Below are 20,879 nucleotides of genomic sequence, written 5' to 3'. Positions count from 1 at the left end.
CTGACTTTTTTTCTTTTGTCTGCTCATTCTTGATTGGCTACATATAAATTGCTATAAAAATGAACAATCTCTGATATAAATGAAAATCAGGAAGAAATTTCTTAACTTAATCAAACTAACCATTGACACAAGAGCCTCCTCATATATCTAGGTCTTGTCAGAAGCAGTGCTGCCACAGCTTCTCTCACCTGACTGAGTGAGGTGTTTGTGTGCATGCTGCAAGCATCCTTCTCACTGCAGAGTATCTGAGTAGCAAAGGACCAGATGCTGCTGCAGTAGGTCAATGCAAACACCAGTACAAAGTCTGAGAGCTTTTTTATGAGGAAGAATGTAATTCCAAATCTGGTAATTCCAAATCTGTTGATTAGCTGCAGAGCAGGCAAAAATCACTGGCTGGGCTGCACCAGCAGAGTTCTCTGGGAGGGTCTCTGTGGTGTGTTGTGCTCTCTGTTCTGCAGTGAGGATTTTGTGCACAGCACAAGGGCTGGCACAGCTTCCGCCCTTGCCGAGTGCTGAGCCGGTGCTGTACCTAAGAAGCAAAAATGGGTCATATCCTCTGTGCCTTCTCTGGGTAGCCTGGAACATGGATGTGGTTTCTTGTCTTCTGTGTGCGAGCAAACCTGTTTGGCATAGCTTCAAGTCTTCTCCTTGCTGAGAGCTGGAGGGTTTGCCCCTAAATGAGTGGTGTTGGCTAGAGGCTGCCTGCATGTTTTCCAGCTCCGTGGTGAGTTGTTCAGGTAACATCAGGTAGCAGATGGAATTCCTTACACAATGTGATCAGATGGAATTCCTTACACAATGTGATCAGGAACACATTAAAGGGGATGGCTTAACCTATGGATAAGGTGATGCCTTGCAGGGGAAAGACCCTTTCTCTGCATCTTTCTTGGTGTCACTGATCAGCAGAAAGAAAGTTCAGATGAATTCTGTGGGCCCTTCTGTCACCAAAAAAAATAAATAAGGGAAGTAGTATTCTGCTCCAATTAATTAAACAAACTGATATAAATTCCGTGCTAAAATCGTACTTTGCATATCCATAATCTCTGCACTACATTTTATGTATACTTTACCCTTGGGTAAAAATTTGTGAGCATATAAATGCTTTCTCATATAATCTTGCTAAAGCACGCTCTTCCCTATAAATATTCATACCACTGCCAAAACATTTGCAAGCTTTCCCCAAAGGTGAAATATGTGTAATGTACTTTGCCTTCTGGGTATAAATATTATCCAATACATTTTGGTTAATATGAATACACTAATTATTCTTGTAACCCTTTTTAAAAGGGTCATCCTCATGATGTGAATTTTTAAAAAATGTAATTACAGTAATTGGATACTTAATCTAATTAAAATTGGCTTTATCTTTAATGGGAATTTTTCTAAAGAGGCAGAATGACAATTGACTTTCTGATAATCACTGTTTTCTTTCAGCTAGAGGATGCATTTAGTACAGTAGGAACTAGAGAACATGGCCTCTTAACTACATGCCAGCCACCTTTAGGGCCAGTTAAACTACAATTTTATCCATTACCAGGCAAAACTTTCACTTTACTTAGAAATAAAAGTTCCTCATCCTGAATTCCTTGTGGCTCAGGTATAGATAATTTAGGGGGTGTTTGTCATGCTGACTATGATGCAAAGCATCCCTTAGAGAAGATGCTGTGTGGGGGAAGGTGCCAACCTCCCAAAGCCTGGCTCTGTTGGTGGCTGTAGGCACAGCTACATGTAGGATGAGCCCTGCTGTCTTTGACAGGTGCACCTGGATGGACTCCAGCATGTTTGGGGGGCACCTAAATTCTCACTGACATCAACAGAACTCCAGTACAGAAGCAATCTGGATTATCTCCTGGGTTTGTAATTGGGGTCAGCACTTCTGGTGTGGTCTCTAGAGGCACATTCCGTGCACACTGTGACTGGCAGGACTGTCAGTGTTCAACGGGGGAAAATTATTTTGGGTCCATACTGCCAGACCCAAATGCTACTTGTAGGGAGGTATCTTTTCCTGTGGAAAGCCAAGGAGAACAAGGCCATGGAAAAGTTGGGAGTTGTGTGAGAAAGGGACTGGAAAAGTGGATTTGTGTGGCTACCTTCAGGTACCTCTGACATAAACATTTATGTCTGTTATAAAGCTGCTGTGCCTTTCAGGGCCTTCGCTTTACTGGAAGCCAGGCAAGAGAGAAAGACTTTCAAAGAAAATCAATCAACTGTTTTGTAGGCTGAAGTTGCCAATATTTTGTTCTCACATGACTAAAAACAAAGAGAGATATTTCATAGAGGAATAAATCATTGTTTTCTAAGGACAATCATCTACAACTACACAGCATTTCCTAAAAAAAAAAAGATTAAAAAAAATATAGATTACATAGAATGGGCCAAATCATCACCTGGTGCAGAGACTTTGAAGTACCTGTATTCAGCTGACCTCAGTGTCAGCTGGGGAATGATCCAGTTGCCAGAAGGGTCTTTTAGGTTTCAGCCCCACAGCCTGGTGTCTGCTGCAGCAAGAGCCCCTTGCAGGATGGCTGTGGCAGAAAATCTGTGCCTGTGTCTCCGTGAATGCTCTCTGTGCCTCTCATGTCTGCCCAACTCCTGCTGGAGCTGACAGACCAGAAGCACCAGACTTACATCTTCCACAGGAAGCTTTTCTTTGTGCCCAGAGTTTCTGCTGAGCTCAGCCCTCTAGTAGCCCCCTCAGGCAGGCAATCAGCTAATGAACAAAGAGAACAGGTTGTATTACTGTGCTAATTTTTGGGTCAGGGTGAATAAATGTGTATGTAGTTCTGTTGAGCATGATGTGAAGCAGCAGTGCCCGCAGAGTTCCTGAGGAAAAGGAGGATGGAGGTGATGCTGTGATTGAAACGTTATGTTACAGCATCAACCTGTACGTAGCACACGTGATAGAAAAGAGGATTCTAAGAAAGCCATTTTTGTACTGCAAAAAAATCATTACTTTTGGAGTGAAATTAGCACTGATTAAAACAAGCATTTCTGTTGAAAACAGGCACCAGGAAAAGCTGATCATAAAATGAGTGCATAAGTTCAAAACAGCATCAGAAGTACCAAGGAAGCCTCGAGCTTCATCTGAGAACTGCAGGTGGTCTCGAACAGTAGCTTTCAGCTTATTAAAAACATTTGCCGTGTGAAAAAAAAAAAAAAGGATGCTGAGAATGCTTCTGTTTTGTGTTTTTGCTTTGAGGCCACTGTTGGCTACTCAGTACAGAATAACTGAGAGGATAATGACTTGCTAGAAAAACTGAGCTCTTCAGAAATAAATTTCTGGAGTGCTGTAGGAATTCCTTTCCGTATTTACGAGGCCAGTTCGAACTATACTCGCAGTATCTCATGACTGAGGAATCTTGGCAGATGCCCATCTGAATACTTAGAAAAACAGAAGCAATTTGGTTTCACAATCTGTCTTGGGTAAAAACTCTGCATTGCTGATGTTGTCTCCAGATAGGCTTATTGTGAAACTAATATCAAACATTGCTCTAAGCCTGAGAGAAAAGTATTGCTGGCTGAAGGGAATAAATGTGTTCAGGGAGGAAAAAGAGTCTGTTGCCTCTCTTCTCTTTGCAGACGTGCAAATGTTCCTCATCTGTCAGTGGTGCAGTTGTAGGAAGAGACTACCAAGTAATGGACTTGAGGTGCACATATCCCACAATACCACAGTAAAAGTTTTCTTGCCTAAAAGGAAACTTCTCTTGTCTAAGAAAAGGTCTATGACAAGGTATGATATTAAAAGTCTTGCAGAGCAGATTAAATGTTTCTAGTAAATGAAAAATCCTCAACAGATCAGACATTACTTCTGCTTTGACCATAGTCAAGAGAGTGGGTGCCACTTTCCACAACCCTACTCTCCACAGGATTATTTCAGACAGCAATTCAACACTGTGCACAGTAAGAAATGAACAGGCTGGGCAACCGAGTTATAGCGACTTCCTCTGCAGCAGCTTTGATATCTTACATGCATCACAGGCAGAAAAAAAACATTTGAATCCAATTTTTGGATGTCTCTGAGGTCAGCATCCCTGCAGCATACAGAGTGTGATGGGAGAGGGAACTGTTCATTTGGAGCTGTGTGTGGCTGGCTGACTGAGCATCCAGCATACCTGTATTCCAGCACTGCGGAGATGGGAATGGGCCCAGCTGAGGCAGGTGTAGGAGTGATGGGCCACCATTACAGCAGAGTGAGGATAATAAAACATGAATAGTTCACACAGCTCCTACCTAGCAGAGAGACAACAATTGTAAATGGAATTTGGGTAAAAAACTCACTTGGTTTTGACTGAAAATATGAAAATATCCTGAAAACAAGGCCTGGTAAATTCAAAAGTAATTAGAATTGTATTCTAATTTGGGGGTGTGTGGTGTAAAGTGCATGGTCTCATAGGTGATGTGAAAAAAGCAAGTGAGGAAGGATTTAATCTTTTGTAGTTGAATGGAAATCCATAATTTGAGGAAGCCTTAAGAAACTGTTTGTCTGGAACAAGAGCTGTCTTCCCACAGCCCTGTGGCTGTGCAAACAGAAAAGGCAGGGGTGAAGTAGCTGGAGGGGGATTTCAGCCCTGCTGGTGAGATGGCACGGCTGAGCAGCAACGTGCTTCACCTGCCGGTCTCCCGAGGAAGGGCAGCTCCACACGAGATGTGGGTGCCCATCTCCTACTCATTTCTGCAAAAGACAGCTGAGGCAGAGAGTCTCTCTCTACTGTGGGCAGAGCCACATCTTCATCCTCCATCTGACCTTGCACCCAGTCTGTGAAGCTGAGCCTAGGAAAAGTGTGATTCTTACTACAGTTCCCCTTCAAGCTGAAGGTCACACATGGCAGTCCAAAGTCCAAACTGGGTGGAAAACCTGGTACTGGGGCAGAGGACAACTGGGGATATGGACAAATGTAAAATCTGAGTAAGAAAATTAACATAGCACCTAGAGACATGGGAGGTGTGTCTGGAGTTGGGGGAAATCCTTCAACCACAGCCAGAACCCCTTTTTAGTAAGTTGGTAGGATGGTCAATGCTAATTAGCACAGGGTGGCTCAGGAAAGCCCAAGAAAGCAGACAAAAATATACAATGCCATCTCTTTTCAGATGAAAACTGCAGTACAAACCTCTTTACTGATAAAATCCTATAATCAGAAAGCATCTGTTTCTGGGTAACAGACTGTGATAGTGCGCAATTTCTTGATGGGCAATTCATTATGTGTTTAGGGAACTTATGCTTTGTAAAGAAACACCAAACTGCTGGAGCATCTAGTTATTCTTACCATCTCCTTTTGATGAAAGTAGCCCAGAACACTCCAAACACCACATCCATTCTTGCTCCTCAGCAAAATCCTGCAATAACAAAGAACACAAAAAATTTCTACGCTGAAACCAGGCATCTTAGCAACTCCTAAAGCTTTAAATTTGTTGGCTTTTGTACTTAACCTCTCCCTTGCTCTTGAAAAGTTTCTTTCAAGGTGAAAAATTTGGAAGCACAACTTCGGTTTTTCCAGGAGATGGCAGTGCCACTACAGAAAATAGCTGAGCAGTTGCGCTCCTAAGGTGACTATTCCGTAATTTGCCAGTTTAAAACTCATATATAACAAGTTTTGATTTTTTTTTAAATATATGATCAGATAATTATACCTCAATGACTGTCAAAAGCAATAATGATAGCACTCATTACAACTTTAAAGTGTGTCTGAATTCCCAAGGGCTCACAACAAGCATTAAATCATCTGAATGGAAACAGGAGACATAATTAGGCAGTAACTCATTTCTATCACATATAGTGTATGCTATAATTAATTTTCGCCTCATATGTTCACACTGGATGTTGAACTGCCCTCCTAACACCCATCTCCTCTGCCCCTGCCTGGGGCAAGGGCAGGTGTTGAAAGAGTTGCAGTATCAGGCGAGTAGAATGGTAAACCCTGGACTCAATCCGAGGAAATGGCATAGCACATCTGGCAGCAGCCCGCAGATCTGAAGTGTAAAGCAGGTGAATAAATGTATTGAAAATTAATAAGGAACAGAGCACTGCACCAGATGCAGTGGTATGCTAACTACATTGCTAAATAGATTGCAGTATGCTAACTAGGCTGTCTAAAACACGTTCTTGCTTTCATGAACTGTGCGAGCCGATGCCTTTAATTTTCAGGTTGAGCTTGATTTCTGATTATTTTTGTCCCATCATATTTCAAGGATTTTGTGTTATGATTACATGTGATTTACTAAAAATAACAGATCAATGAAAAGATGCAGAACTTGCTGTGCTTCTCTTTCCATTCACTTATTATATTTTCATAAGTCTTTCATTACAAAAAAAAAAGGCCTCTATTCACACTAGAAAGGCTACCTACCAGTTCAGTGAGAAGAAGGCAAGCAAAGAGTTATTCTACACCCTGCTAACATATTCATATAAAACTCATCCAATTTTGTTAAGACCTTTTGTGGAGAATCAAAAGTTAGCTAAGATTGTATTGTAATTCCTCTTCCTGACCTGAAAGTCACACAGCTGGATTCAAGTAGGCCAGAAATATGTGCTTTATAGAAACACCTTGTGGTTGGAGTTTTTTTTGAAGCTCTGAAAGTTTATACTGCTGACCCTGCCCTCTGTACCAACAACTGAGTCTCTACTAGGACCTCATGGCAGAAGACAATTTGTCGCAACTGTCAAATAGCTGGCAGAAGGAAAGAACCACCTTGTTTCATCCATGTCAGCCTCTACGTTTTCCTTGTAACAGGGCAAGAGTTATGCACTGCTCATTAGACCCCAGAGATTCTAGTTTTGTGGGACACAATCAAAATTTAAATACCCTGGAGGAAAATAATTTGCTGCTTGATCCAACAGCACCTTTTGAAGTCGGTGTAAAAATGTTCATTAGCATCAATGAGATTCAGATTAGGTCCTTGTTTCATAGTCAGCAGTAATATAACATAATTGGCTGTTCAACATCATCTTTTGCAAATCATAGGAATTCGTGGGAAGCCATGTCAACAGCAATCTCATTTACTGTAACAGCTGCAGCAGCACCTCAGTGCTCTTCACAGCCTTACAAGCACACATGTTATATCATTTGCATCCCTCCTAGGTGGTGCTGAACCCTGTCCCATACTACATGGGAACACCATTTCGTTGGTGGGGTGCTGGTAGAAGAGAGTGTATCTCATTTCTGATAATGGAGATAACTAAGATATCAGAAGAAAATTAAGGTATTGCATAATAACATTTTATATATGTAAGTTTTAATTCTCAGTGTAAATGATGATGATGAAGTAACTGGTAATGGTACTTTGCATTACATACATGATAAAAACATCAAGAAATTAATGTGTATTGTGGCGTGTCTACCAATTATTTATCCCTTTTAATTTATTGCTTAGACTTTACGAAAAAAAACCCACATAAATACAGTATTTAAAAAATAAATTTTCAAATATAACATTCCACACATTAAACTGTGCATCATGTGAGTAGGACAGCTCAACACTAAGAGCTAATCAAACAGGAGCTCATGTCCTGTGGCTGATACCCATCATGTTAGGAAGAAGGAAATCATCAATCGTACTGATTTCTGACCCAGCAGTGCTTCAACCAGCCTCATGAAGACCATGGCATGACTCTGCACTGGTGGGTAAGAAGATGGCTAGGCAGGGCTTGAGAACTGCACGTCAGCAGAGCCACCTCGGTTTATATCCACTTGGGATTTAATTCAGTGCTTGAACCAAATGCTGTCATTTAGTGCAAGCAATGCCAACATAGATCATTTTACCCAGAGATGTTACCCTGTACGTGTGGACAACAATGATTTAATGCTAAAGCACCGAACAGGCCAAGTACATGTGGAGTGTGGGGCACCAGAACCAGCAAAAAGAGCACAGCAGGTTTTTTTCACATGGGAGAAAGAGCCAAGTGTCGAGGGTAAAAGCATTTCTCATGCCCACACCTGACAGCATGCAAATGCACAGACCATAAAACTTCAACCAGACCCCAGAAGAAGAACACCCCAAATCTCCCACAAAAAAAAAAAAAAAAAGAAAAAAAAGAAAAAAAAATGGAGTTGGAAGCAAACTAGATAAATAATACTGAGACGGTGTTTGTAGTCATCCGTTATCACCAAGGTAATTTTTAGAAGTAAAGCCCTACACCTTTGAAAGCACGTGCACCTCCCACATAAGCTCAAGTGCAGCTTATTCTGGGATGTGATTCAAATACCATTCTTCTCATGCAAGAAATCCATGGGCAGCCCAACTCCATACAGTGCATCCATCCCTCAGTGCCACGTAGGATTAGTCATCAAAAGACAGGCAGATCAAAGAGCAGAACATTAACCAGGGTCTCAGGGGACTTGTTATTTCTGGGGCAGTTGCTCACTTTCCATGTGTCTTTACTGAAGTCATTCAACCCCTCTGTGTCTTTTATTTCTGCTTGGTTGGCCTCTTCCACTTGCTACCTGGGCTTCAGCTGTAGTCCCCATTTTATATGTTTAAAGCTTAGCCGAAAACTCTGGGCTCACCAGTATTGCTATTACTGACAGATGGTTCCTACAGCTGAGGAAAAGAAGAATGACACAAGTATGTCTTGTTTTCGAAAATCCCACTGTCAGAAACTCTAAAAGGAGGAGACAGCCTCACAGAGAGCCACTGGGGCTACAACAGCACAAGGATGAAGGAAGAATCAAGGGCTTGGCAAAAAGGGTAGAAGTGATAGTTTATGATTTTCAATGATAGGCTGAGAAGACGTTCAAGTTTAAATAATCTTTGGATGTGCAGCTGTAGGGACAGTTAATACAGAGTTCCCATTAAAAATCTCTCAGGAGATCTTGTAAGATTAAATAAAATTAGCCCAAAGGCCAAAATTCTATCTGCAAATTAGGCTTCACCCACTGAAATTAAAAAGCCCCTGAAGAATGCAAGATCAGCTCAGCCACATGGGTTGGCACTCACCTTGTGTGTGTCCTCCCACCTGGGCCCCCACCCCAGCACTTCCTGCCTGTCCAGCCCACTCCCTTCAGCTCTGGTCCTGGCCACCAGCACAGCCCACTCTCAAGCTAGCTACACATCAAAAAATCTTTGGAGAAAAGGCAGTTGGCTGATCCTGCGAGGACCAAGGCTGGGTGTGCCTGATACAACATCCACAGAAATCTTGGAGGGCTGGGCACTTGCCTTTTGGGTAGGTATAGCCGTGAGGGCTGGGACTGAAGGCTCACACAGCAGGGACAAATGATGACAGTGTGCACACATCTTCTTTTTCCTGACTTGTTGCAACTAAAAATTGATGTAGCTATGAAAATCGATGCTGTCAATTTTACATTAAGTAATTTTTTTTAAAAAAAAAAGGGAAGAAAAAATAAGAAAAAAAAGTTAAGAAAGAGAAATGAAAGAAAGCGAAAAAAACCCCAGTTATTAATGAGTATGAACTGATGGTACAGGTTTTCTTCACTTTCTTCCATATCATCCCCGTTACGTCCTTAGAGGCTGTGCAACGGAGCATCACATTGTGCCACAGCCTGTGTTACAACTACAGCAACAAGGCTCTTCTCCTGATGGCAGGCAGATATCTGGTGGAACTGCTGCTGAACTGGGGGCAGGAGATCTGTGAGCCATGGCTTTGCAGCATGCCCAGCTTATCTAACACACCAGCCAAAATTTTTATGCCAGTCATTACTGCTTGCATTTGGCAAATCCCAACATTGCCAAGTGCCTGCACCTGCAAATAATTCCCTGGGAGCCACTGGCATCGCTGGTGCAGCTTGGAGCTCAGCAGACTCTCTGCTGGTCCATTAACTCTGAGAGATGTTTATTACAGAACTAGAATTTATTCAACCAAATCTCACAACAAATAGAAAGTATAAGATAAAAATTAGGGCTGCACTTGGTAAAACAGTAAAGAATATGCTGTTTACCAGGGTAGGTCTGAACGCTGTTTAATTCGTGTCAGAAACAGTTGCAGGAGGAGATCTGACTACATGGCTACAAAGTAGTGCTTTAAACAGACTTTTCCTCTCTGATACATAAGAATATTTCTGTGCAAACCCCCACCCTTTTTTTTTCCACTTAGAAGGACTAAAAATTACTACCTTTTCCTTTTAGTAACAGATGAGTCTTCTGGCAGTTTATAGGGAAGACTAGAGGTTTAAAATACTTCCGTACTTTCAGACAGTAACTTGAGCCAGCCCTTTGGTGCAGACCCTTAAAATTAGGTAATGTCCAACTCTCAATAAAATGTTACACCAGTGGGAGTTGCTCACCTGTAGTTAGTCATTGGAAATGCCATAACCAGCTAAAGGCTGGTTCCATGACACTTTGAGGATCAAAGCTGTAAGGCCAGATTTGAAAAGCTGTTGATGTGCCTAACTAATTTACAGAGCACCCTGGGCCAGTCCCACACTGGCTGTCAGGCCACCTCAGTGGGGCTGCACCACTCAGGGACACCGGAGAGACTCAGACCCCTCTCCATGTCTGCCCATTTCAGGAACACATCCCATCACTTCTGGCCATGGGGACCAGCAGTGATAAGATGTGCCAGCACTCATGAAGTGATCTGAGGACAAAGCTGGGGTCTTAAACCTTCCCAAAACCCAATGGGATTTAGGCTAAGGAGGTTTGTATGTTTGAAGACGTTCAGGCGCCTCTGTCTGTCTGAGTGGCTGGCTGGGGCTTGGGTTGTAGTGCCAGTGCACAGATCCATCCTGCTGCACTGGCAGATAGTCCAAGACGTGGCATAGCTTCTCCAGGAGTGCATCTATACACATCCATCTTCAGCAAGGGACAGTTTATAGATCGAAACAGAGGGTAATGGGAGGACGGTAATTTAAATCAGAGTACTTAATTGGACGGAAGGATTCCTACCATCCCCTTAGTTTCCTAATTGCTAATATACTCAACACTTATTTTATCAATAGTCCAAGATATATAAAATTACTTCATATCAGCTCATTAGTTAATTAATTATAGGAAGGACACACAACAAAGCCAAAAGCAGATCGAGGACCCAAACTTCTCCTTGAGCAAAAGGAGCAGCTCTGCCTCCAGTGCCAATTCCCACTGGCCTGCATGATTTTCAAGACACTTATTCACAGCAGTGCAACTTTGCAAAGAGCAAGTAAGGAGGAGACGAGGCCACCATGCCAGGATTAGCCCTTCTTTTCAGCTTTTTGAGGCTTAAGGGGCAAAGAAGTTCCTGGGTGAACCCCAGCTCAGAGCTGCAGCCAGCAGCTCTGAGTAAGAGAAAGAATAGAATTAAAATTAATATATATATATATATGTACCATTATATAAGCATAAGAGAAAGAACAGAATTAAAATTAATATATATATATGTACCATTTTTTGAACCTCCTCTAAATAGCTGAGTATGTTAAGAAATGAGCTATAAAGTTAATTTTTCTATGAGAGTATCTCAGCTAAACCAAAGGCAAAAAATATTAGTTACAACTACCCAGACAAGCACTCTAAGCTGGGTTTAGTGACTGCCTTCTCTACGACTGGTTTTGGTGAGAGTGAAATACCGTATGTTTTCCTACATTACATGAGAACTGGGTGAATTGAATGTTTCTGATTACCCAGCCCAGCAAACATAAAGTCACTTCGAGCCACCACATTTTGCTTCTAAAATAAATCTAGAAAGGGATGGGCAGCCATTCAACGTAGCTCAACTGATGTGCAGTGACCCTCTACATGATGGTCTGTCCATACCTGGAGCTCATCCTATTCATTTATGAGCAAGGATAGGCAGGATTGTTCAGTAGTTTGTTGGGTTTTGCCTTAGTTTTTCCCTGGTCAAAGCAGGGCAGGAAGTAGAGGAAGGCTCCTTCTCCAATGTAGAGTTTTGGTCACACACCAATCTTCTCTTTTATTCTCCAGTGAGCCAAAATTTTATTAATTCTCTATTATTAACACCATCTACAGAGCAAAAAGATCACACTTTCTTCACAACATTGGCAAAAGAATGGTTTCATTTTCCTCATATAGGACCTCTCTCTTTTACTGGGCTGGAGACTCCTCTGCCCAACCTGCTCTGCATCTTCTTCCCTTCAGCTTCTGCACGTGATATATTTATATAAAAGTATCTTTACCACTGAAGAAAATGTGATCACCCCACTAAAGTGAACAATATGAATTTTACATTTGCAGCCTTTCAATTTATTATCTACAGAGAAACCCAAACTCCAGTGTTTGTTTCATGCTGATTATCCTTTTGGAGATAAAAAAAAAAAAAAAGCATTGATTTTTCTTTTACCCTCATTTCCCCATTGCTTCTATGCAAACGGTCTGTGTACACTCCTACATGATTTTTTCTTGCTGTTTAAGACCAAAGTGAGGATTTTTTGCAGCCACAAACTGTTACAACTGCCACTGTTTGTCCCATTTCTCACCCCAGCCTCCACTTACCCCTCTGGTTTCATGTGCCGATTTACTGCTAAAGACCGTATTTTCCATTAGGGGAGAAGAAGGGAGGGAGTACCAAACAAACTCCAGTGGCTGTATTCAAAGTGTAATGCTTCTTATCACAAATAATTTAAAAAATGCAAGAACCCCAATTTGCAGCTAGGAGGCCCACTTGAGGGATCAGTTAAAATTTACTCCTTTATACGCATGCCAACTTTGACTTCAAAAAGACTTTATTCCCAAGGATAAACAACCCAATATTTGTGTAATATAATTAAGTGAAGGCATCTTTAAATGTCATACCAGCTTGTGCCATGCTTTAAATTGTTATGCATCAACAGAATTTAACGAGATGGCCAAGGATCCTGCTTCCTGCGTGAATGCGATAAGCCACAAATACTGTATAGCTCTTTAATAGATTGCCAAAATAAAGCATTTTGTATGCAAATTATTCATGGAGTGGCAAAGCTAATATAGTGCCAAAATTACGCCCACTGGTCCCCTGCAATTAGTAGTTAAGTTGAAGTATCTTCAAACTGCAGAATTTCTTTCAGTGTCTCGCAATACTTGAAACATCTTTTCATTTATGAAAATAGGAAATAACAGCTTTTATTTTCTTTTTAAGGTTTAGGGTAAGCGCGCTATAGCAGAGAAGTGGCAAGAGGGATCTAATCAGAATAATTGCACATAGGCTACCCGAGAAATAAATATGAAAGTGCAGTGACTTGCAAGAAAGTTGAAGGAGAAAGAAAAAAATTGATTTCCCCCTCTCCAGCCCATGCCCCTAAAATAAAGTCTGTGAGCACTGTGAAGTTAGTCTCAAAAAGCTAAGCAGAAAAGCCACAGCAGACTAAAGGGAAAGCACAAGCATTTGCTGATGGCTGGGAAGGGCTCTTGACGTCCCCCCATGTGCAGCACCTTCCCATCTCCTCCAGAAATCCTGTCCAACAAACACCCCTGTCCTCCTGAGAGTGCCAAGAGAAAACTTCCTTGGGTTGCACAAGACAGGGGAGCCACCACCATGAAAGGCCCACACCTGTAAACCATTTAACCTATAGCTGCACGGGCAAGAAATCACTGGAAATGTTCTTTTCCAGCAGATTCGGGGATAAGCCATCCATAACTCAGAGTCTCCAGTTTCAAGTCAAATACACAAATAACCAACAGCTACATCACCTGGGAAATACTTGCAAAACTCTCAGTTTTTCTTTTTAGGTAATTATATTCTGCCCTGAATATTGGTTACAGGGATCCTTTGTGAGAAGCAGAAAGATGGAAAGAAAAAGGATTTCCCAGTCTCCAAATTTCCAGTGAAAAATCTCTTTCTTTTTTTTTCAGCTCTCCGAGACCATTTCTCAGCCAAATGTAGGGGCTGGTGAGGGACCCATGCCAAGAGGGAAAAGCAGAATTGCGCCTTGATGGACAAATTTTTGGAGAAACTTTAAGCTGCAAAGTATTCAGGCAATTTTCACCCTCTTTGGTGTCACTTGCAATAGCGTGTGGAGATGAAGCTTGGTGAAGAAGTGGAGGGGCAGGTGGGTCCTGTAGATCAAGTCCCCTTTCTGTAGAAGTAACTCCAACTGTATTTTTCATTTACAACCTAATCATCACAAGACTGTGGTACATGCCAGGGGCCTGGGACGGTGATTTAAGGAGTCTGTGTCAAACTGCTTGGACCTAGATGGCCTTTCTGAGCTAACCTGGAGGATTTACTGCCAGCTAAACAACGGATGTAATTTCAATCACAAACTGCTCTACGAAATGTTGTGGAATACCATAAACAATGGTATTCAGTCCAGTGAACTCCAAAAGCTGTAATTTACAGCCTTCTCCTAACCTGGGGGGCAGTGGGGAGACCCAAAGCCAACAGACTCGCTTCCATATTTTGATATCGAGGGAAGAAAAGTACAGCAGGCCTTACAGCAGAAAACTGCAGACCCTTGGAAAAATAAATAAAAGCAGCTACCACCATTCATAACATAGATCTTGCACTTTGTCATTTTTTATAGCAATGCTGGTTTAAATGTGTCCTATTTTTATAGTGATGTGGGTTTTAATGTCTGTCCCACAGAGGCGAGCATTGGCACAGCATCTCTGCCAAACAAGATTTGGTGGAAGGCACACTGCCCTGTGCTTGCCTGGCCAACAGCAGCCCTTGTGCCATGGGGGGGGAACTTGCCAGATGCTATTGGTCAGGGTCCTGCACTGACAACTTGTCATCGATTCCCTTAAAAAAGGAAAAAAAAAAAATGGGAACCAATGAAAATCAATCTTCTGATGCTCCGCTGCCTTAAATACCAGTAGAGCAAACAAACAGCCCTAAACAATACAGCAGAACCCATATATCAATTACCCTAAATGCTCAAGCATTTTTACTTCACAGCCTGCAACATCCGACTGTGGTACCCGCACCCGCTGCGCCGGGATGATAATGGTGCCGCATTGTTCCCGGGCGTCTGGCGGCCTGATAAGGGCTGCCTGTGCTTAGATGATAATGAAAGTGGGCAGACTTAACATTGTGATTGGAAAATTTCTTGGGTCTCAGAAAAAGGTTCTATTAAGCCCACTGACCCCAATTGAATATTAATTAGCTAATTAACAGATTTATTGTTCCACGCAATTTCTGGAGAGGCAATTTTTTTTCAAGTGCCATTATTTTTTTAAATTATTTTTTGCATTGTGTATAATTGAATCTTTGCAGCTGCCAGCATCTTCTGCATGATTTGGCAAAAAAAAGAAAGAAAAAGCACTTATAGCTTTCCCTTTTTTTTTCAGGCCCAAATGTTTCCAATCGCTTTACCAAGTGTTTGGGGGTGGGGAAGGAAGGGAGGGGGAAAGAGGCAGCTGATTTATATCCCATTCTACAGATTTATTTATTCTTAAAAGCTTAACTTAAAGATGTCCACACTTTTTTTTTTCCCTATTATGATTCACTGGTCTGTCTTTTAGCCTGAGGTTGCTACACATCGCACTGTTATTCCCACGAAAGACACTGAGGTCTGTGCCCTGCCTTTCTTATACATCCTTTTAGGCATTGCACATCTTTCCTCTCCTCTTAACTGTTCTCTCCTGCTCTTTCTGCCCAACTGGGGAGGGCAGGGGACTTGGGCAAGCTGGGCTCTGCACATCCTGCAGGAGGGCCCCTTCCATGGCCTGACATCCATGGTTCACTTTTTTTGCAAAGTATTTTTCTAAACACTGAATTACTGGCGAAGAGAGGTGAGGTGATATTTTACCATATGGATGATTTGTGACTGTTTCAAAGAAGTTTATTTGGCACAGACTGCTCCAAGAGCTTCACAGTGAAGTGAGCCTGCAGTGTTCTGTCATGTGATGCTCTTGCTGTGGTGGTGGGGGGGGGTGTAGCAAATTGCTTACAAATCATTTACTGCATCATATCTTTTTCTAAAGAAGAAAGATGTCTTTTAAACAAACCATGGTATTTTTGCTGCCCAAAGACAGCACTAACATAAGCACTTTTTTAAGTTCCAGTATTAAAAATCCAGCTACTTTGTGGATCCACAGAGGTGCTGGTCTGCCAAATTCAATTAGTCAAAATACATCCATTGGGTGTCTGGACTGCTACAGGTGACACAGGTGCAAATTATGGACTACACTTGCACAGCAGCATAAAAAACCAGCTTATCACACCACTTCTGAGGGGGAGACTGACACTTTCACACAACATCCAGAACTACCCAGAAGATGACAAGCCAGCAGAGGCAGCTCTGGGCCCTGGATAAATTTGGATCCAGCCAACAGTTTTACCAGTCATGGGGAGAAGTGCAGGTATCTGGATGCTCTTGTCCATTGTAGAGATATTACTGAACTGAAATATTCAAATTACAGAGTTGCTAAGGTTGGAAGGGACCTCTGGAGATCATCCAGTCCAACCTCCCTGCCAAGGCAAGGTCATCTAGAACAGATGACACAGGAATGTGTCCAGGTGGATTCTGGATGTCTCCAGAGAGGGAGACTCCATGACTTTCCTGGGCAGCCTATTCCAGTGCTCTGCTACCCTCAATGTAAAGTTCTTCCTTGTGTTGAGGTGAAACTTCGTATGTTTTAGTTTATGGCCACTGCTCCTTGTCCGGTTGCTGGGCACCACTGAAAAGAGTCTGGCCCATCCTCTTGGCACCATCTTTGAGATATTTATATGCATTAATGAGATCCTCTCTCAGTCTTCTTTCCTGTAGACTGAACATGCCCAGCTCCCTCATAAGAGAGATGCCCTGGACCTCTAGTCATCTTTGTGCCCATTCTCTGGACCCTCTCCAGCAGCTCCTTGTCTTTCTTGCACTGAGGAGCCCAGAACTGGACACAGTACTCCAAATGTGGCCTCACTAGGGATGAGTAGAGGGAGAGGATCCCTTCTCTCAACCTGCTGGCCACTCTCTTCCCAATGCACCCCAGGATACCATTGACCTTCCTGGATACAAAGGCAGACTGCTGGCTCATAGTCAACTTATCCACCAAGAGTCTCAGGTCCTCAGCAGAGCTGTTCTCTAGTCAGTCATCCCCCAACCTGTGCTGGTGCTTGGGGTTATTCCTCCCCAGGTGCAGGACCCTGCACTTGACCTTGTTGAACTTCAGGTTTCTCTCTACCCAACTCCCCAGCCTGTCAAGGTTCCCCTGAATGGCAGCACAGCCTTCAGGTGTATCAGCCACTCCCCCCAGCTTTGTATCATCAGCAGACTTGCTGAGGGCACATTCTATCCCTACATCCATGTCGTTGCTAAACGAGTTGAATCAGACTGGACCCACTTGTGATCCCTGGGGAGTGCCACTGACTACAGGCCTCCAACTGGATTCTACTCCTCTGATCATGACCCTTTGAGCTCTGTCATTCAGCCAGTACTTGATCCACCTCACTGTCCATTCATCTCACCCACATTTCCTGAGCTTACCTACAAGGATGTTATGGGAGACAAGTGTCAAAAGCCTTGCTGAAGTTGAGGCAGACAACATTTACTGCTCTTCCCTCATCAACACATCCTGCCATGCCATCTGGATACAGGGCCCACATTCACAGTGTTTTACCCAGGACCCACCTCAGGTCCCATTTGATGTGCCTCACAAGATTGGCCTAGGTGAATCGAGACATTTTCATGAAGTGCTACTGTCATAAACTTCTTTTTATTCAGATTTCTCTGCCTTTTTTACAGCTATTCCCAATCCTGAAATATGCTAGTCAGGAAAGTGGTGTTTAAACCACATGATCATTTACTTAAAAATATTAGATGAAGTACTACTGGGCTTCCAAATGAAAACTAATAAAAACACCACAAAATGCAATTTCTATTTAAGTATAAAAACATAAGGAATAAGGAAAGAGAAACATGAGGCTTGCACTAGGATTATAGAGATATGTAAACTGTGCCAGCAAAGAGCCTGGACTAGACTCATCAAAAGGTTGGTTGATATTATTTCATATTGACTTTGACCTTCTACTCTAATGTAATTACTAGGAACAATTTAAATAACTTTCCTTTTTTTTTTTTCCCCAGAGGAAAAAAAAAAAGCATTTTCCATTGCTTAAAACTGGAAAACAAAATGTTTGATTGAGGTCATCTTGACATCCATTAGTGTGATAAATGAAGTGGAATTCAAGGCTGCTCCATTATCAAGGTTCATTTTCGTTGTTCAGATCTGGTTTCCCCCTCCCTTCTCCCTTCTTTTTTTTCCCCTTTTTTAAAACAACATGGCCTCAGACTCAAGGCTGATTACAATAATTACATTTTCTCCCCATAATAGTACAAATGATTCAAAGAGTTATTCAGAATGTTTCAATGTCAGCACTTAGATAAATGCTCCTTCTTTCCCAGGGATTGCATTTTTTATGCAGAATGTTAGTTAGCAGCGGCAATAACGGTATAGCTGTCAGAAAGCCGTGAATTTACGTGCCCAGTAACTACATTCACAATTGTTTGGTACTTGGCGTGGCAACGAGACTGAATGGGATACTAGATAATTTATAACTGCTCCCCAATACAAGAAGAACAATTATATTGTGTGCAGTATAAAATGGCCATTATTTAGCTCAATTCTTAAAAATTATTTGAACAAAATGCCTATCCTTTGCAGGGCTATTTTCTTCTTGGATCTAATTAGATACCCGAGGAATACAGGATATATAAATTTTAGCCAGCAAATATATTTATGGAATTTAAATTCGCTTCTTGTATACCTCTGCCATAAACCTTGTAAGCCTTCTTTGGAAGGTTTTTAATCCTAAAGGTAAAAAAGGCGAAAGAAGGTAAGAGTTGTACAAAAGGTAGCTGCCATTTTTCTGACGAGCAGCAAGACCCTGGCTGTATGTCTCTCCACTCGTACCATAAAATTTCTGCTGTGTGTTTTATGAGAACAAGTTTGTTTCTGCAGATTTGACAGACTGAGTCTCCCAGCAGGGAAGGGCCGTGCAGAGCTTCAGAGGGGCCTCAAGTGGGCTGGCATCCATGGGACCTTCTAGTACTTGAGCTGAAACCTCCAACTCCTGCCCCAAACCTCCCCTTGGCTTCCATAATGAGCAGGTCAGACTGCTTTAGAAGAAATCTTTTAGTCAAAATCTTCCATGTAGCAGTCCTGGCATCTCACAGACAAGAAAACAAACACCAAAGCAGTTAACAAGCTCCTGACTGCAAAGAAGACAGAAATTTCCTTTTTACAGGGAGTCACATGGAAAAGACAAGAGGTAATAACGGCTACCAGTTATTCCTGGGGATATTCCAATGACACACAAGAGGAAATTTTTTCACAATGAGAACAATCAGCCTTTGGAATAATGTCCTCAGGGAAATAGAGTCTGCAACCTTGGACACTTTTAAGATTCAGCTGGATGGGGTGCTGGGCCATTTTTTCCAGATTGTGCTTTTGCCAAGAAAGTTGGACCAGATGATCCTTGGCATCCCCTTTGGACCCGGTATTCTATGATTCTGTGAGTCTGTGACTGCCTGCCTTCCTCTGGGGGTGATGGAGGCAGAGAGGCTCCATGGCACTCACAACAACAGCTGTGGCTGTGGTAATCTGCAGTTCTTTGCAAAACATGCAAATTTTAGTCTGGACTGCAGAACTGATTTCCATTCACAAGGGCAGAACTTTTCCTTACTTTCTTCCAAAGTATTTTCAGGAATGAAGAAAATGCATAACTGAGTAGGAATCAGAGGAGAGTCAGGTTTGACCAGTTTCTGTATAATTTGTACCTAAATAGGAACTCAGGTAGAGAAGGGACAGACAGATGTCAGGTTTGTTAATAACTAGGCCTGGTTTAAGACATTGTCAAAACTTAAATTTTCCCAATTTTGAAAGGAAATTAGCCATGCTATTACCAAGACGGGCTTTCAATCAAAGTCTAAAATTAGGCGTTGTTCTCCTGAATGAATGAAACCTTAAAATATCTGACATATATTAATCTAATCCAGCCTGAGAGTAGGTGTCCCCCATCACTATATAGCCAGGTCACAAAACATTGCATTAACCCTCATCTTGGGAAGGAAGTCTTTCATGAAATTGCATCTGCATCCATCTAACTAAAGCAAATACAGTCACATCTCTTCTAATGGAAAAAAAAATAAATCAAGGGAACCTGGGGAGGCAGCAGGCAGGGGAACGGCTGCGGTGATGTCCTGCCAGTATTTCAGCAAGGCTGTCCTGCTGCAGCTCCCACCTGCCCTTCCCTTCACAGAGTCCAAGGGTACAGATGCAGGAGAGGGCTGGGATGAGAGGCTGTGCTGAGTGCAATTAATTTATAACTCCATTTAAATAAAACCCTCTCATAGACATAGCTTGGGAGGAGACAGCGCCACTTGGCAAACAAAATTATATTAAGTGCACTCCACTAGAAATGTTTATACTTTGTCCCTGAGAAATGTTTATGCTGGAGTACAGTATTTAACTTATCAATTTGAAAGTGAATGACGAGGAGAGGAGTACAGAGGTTTTCTTATTTCAGAAGCATTTGTTAAGTGCCTTTCATTCGTGACAGCTCCAAAGTCAGGGTAAATCATCTTTGCCTGGAGGAGTCTGCAGTGACCAGAGCAACGCTCAGTGTGCTCGTGGGGTCACTCCAGCAAAAGTATACCCAAAAACGAATGGAGGCTTGGGGAAACATCTTTATTCCTGATTAAATATCTTTCTTCTCACTCTCTCCTGGTGCTGACTTGGCCTCGGGAGCCCAAAATTACATTAGAGTAGCTGGACCAGGGCTTAAAAGAGTATGAGATTGTACCCATGAGCATGAATTTCCAAAAATTTTGGCATCAGGGCTCTCTCCCTCCCCTCGAACAAACCAGTGCCTCCACATTTTGGTCAGTAGCCAGCAGCCAGCTGTGTCCATCACTGGTGAGGGTGTGCTGCTGCTGCATTACTCCACATATTTTTGGGTCAGCCTGCATGGCCCAGCAATGAAGACCTTTGACTTACTTTGGAGTTTAGGTGTCAGTCCATGAAAGAGTAAGGCAGCAGTTGAACTGACTCATTTGTGCCAAAAAAAAACCCTACAGAAAAAA

General features: G+C 42.3%; 1 protein-coding gene across 2 annotated transcripts in view; it reads right to left on the bottom strand.

The window, feature by feature from the left end:
* Positions 1–5,264: 5,264 nt before the first annotated feature.
* Positions 5,265–20,879, bottom strand: part of LMO1 (LIM domain only 1) — a 94,803-nt gene continuing 79,188 nt past the window's right edge. The window contains exon 7 of one of the 2 annotated variants that reach the window (XM_032691075.1): positions 5,265–5,334. The gene's annotated coding sequence lies outside the window, so the exon portion shown is untranslated. The remainder of the gene's footprint in view (positions 5,335–20,879) is intronic. The other variant, XR_004357593.1, reaches the window with a different exon arrangement.

Source organism: Chiroxiphia lanceolata, chromosome 6, assembly GCF_009829145.1.
Source record: "Chiroxiphia lanceolata isolate bChiLan1 chromosome 6, bChiLan1.pri, whole genome shotgun sequence".
Lineage (NCBI taxonomy): Eukaryota > Metazoa > Chordata > Aves > Passeriformes > Pipridae > Chiroxiphia > Chiroxiphia lanceolata.
This window is presented reverse-complemented; position numbering and strand designations above follow the sequence as displayed.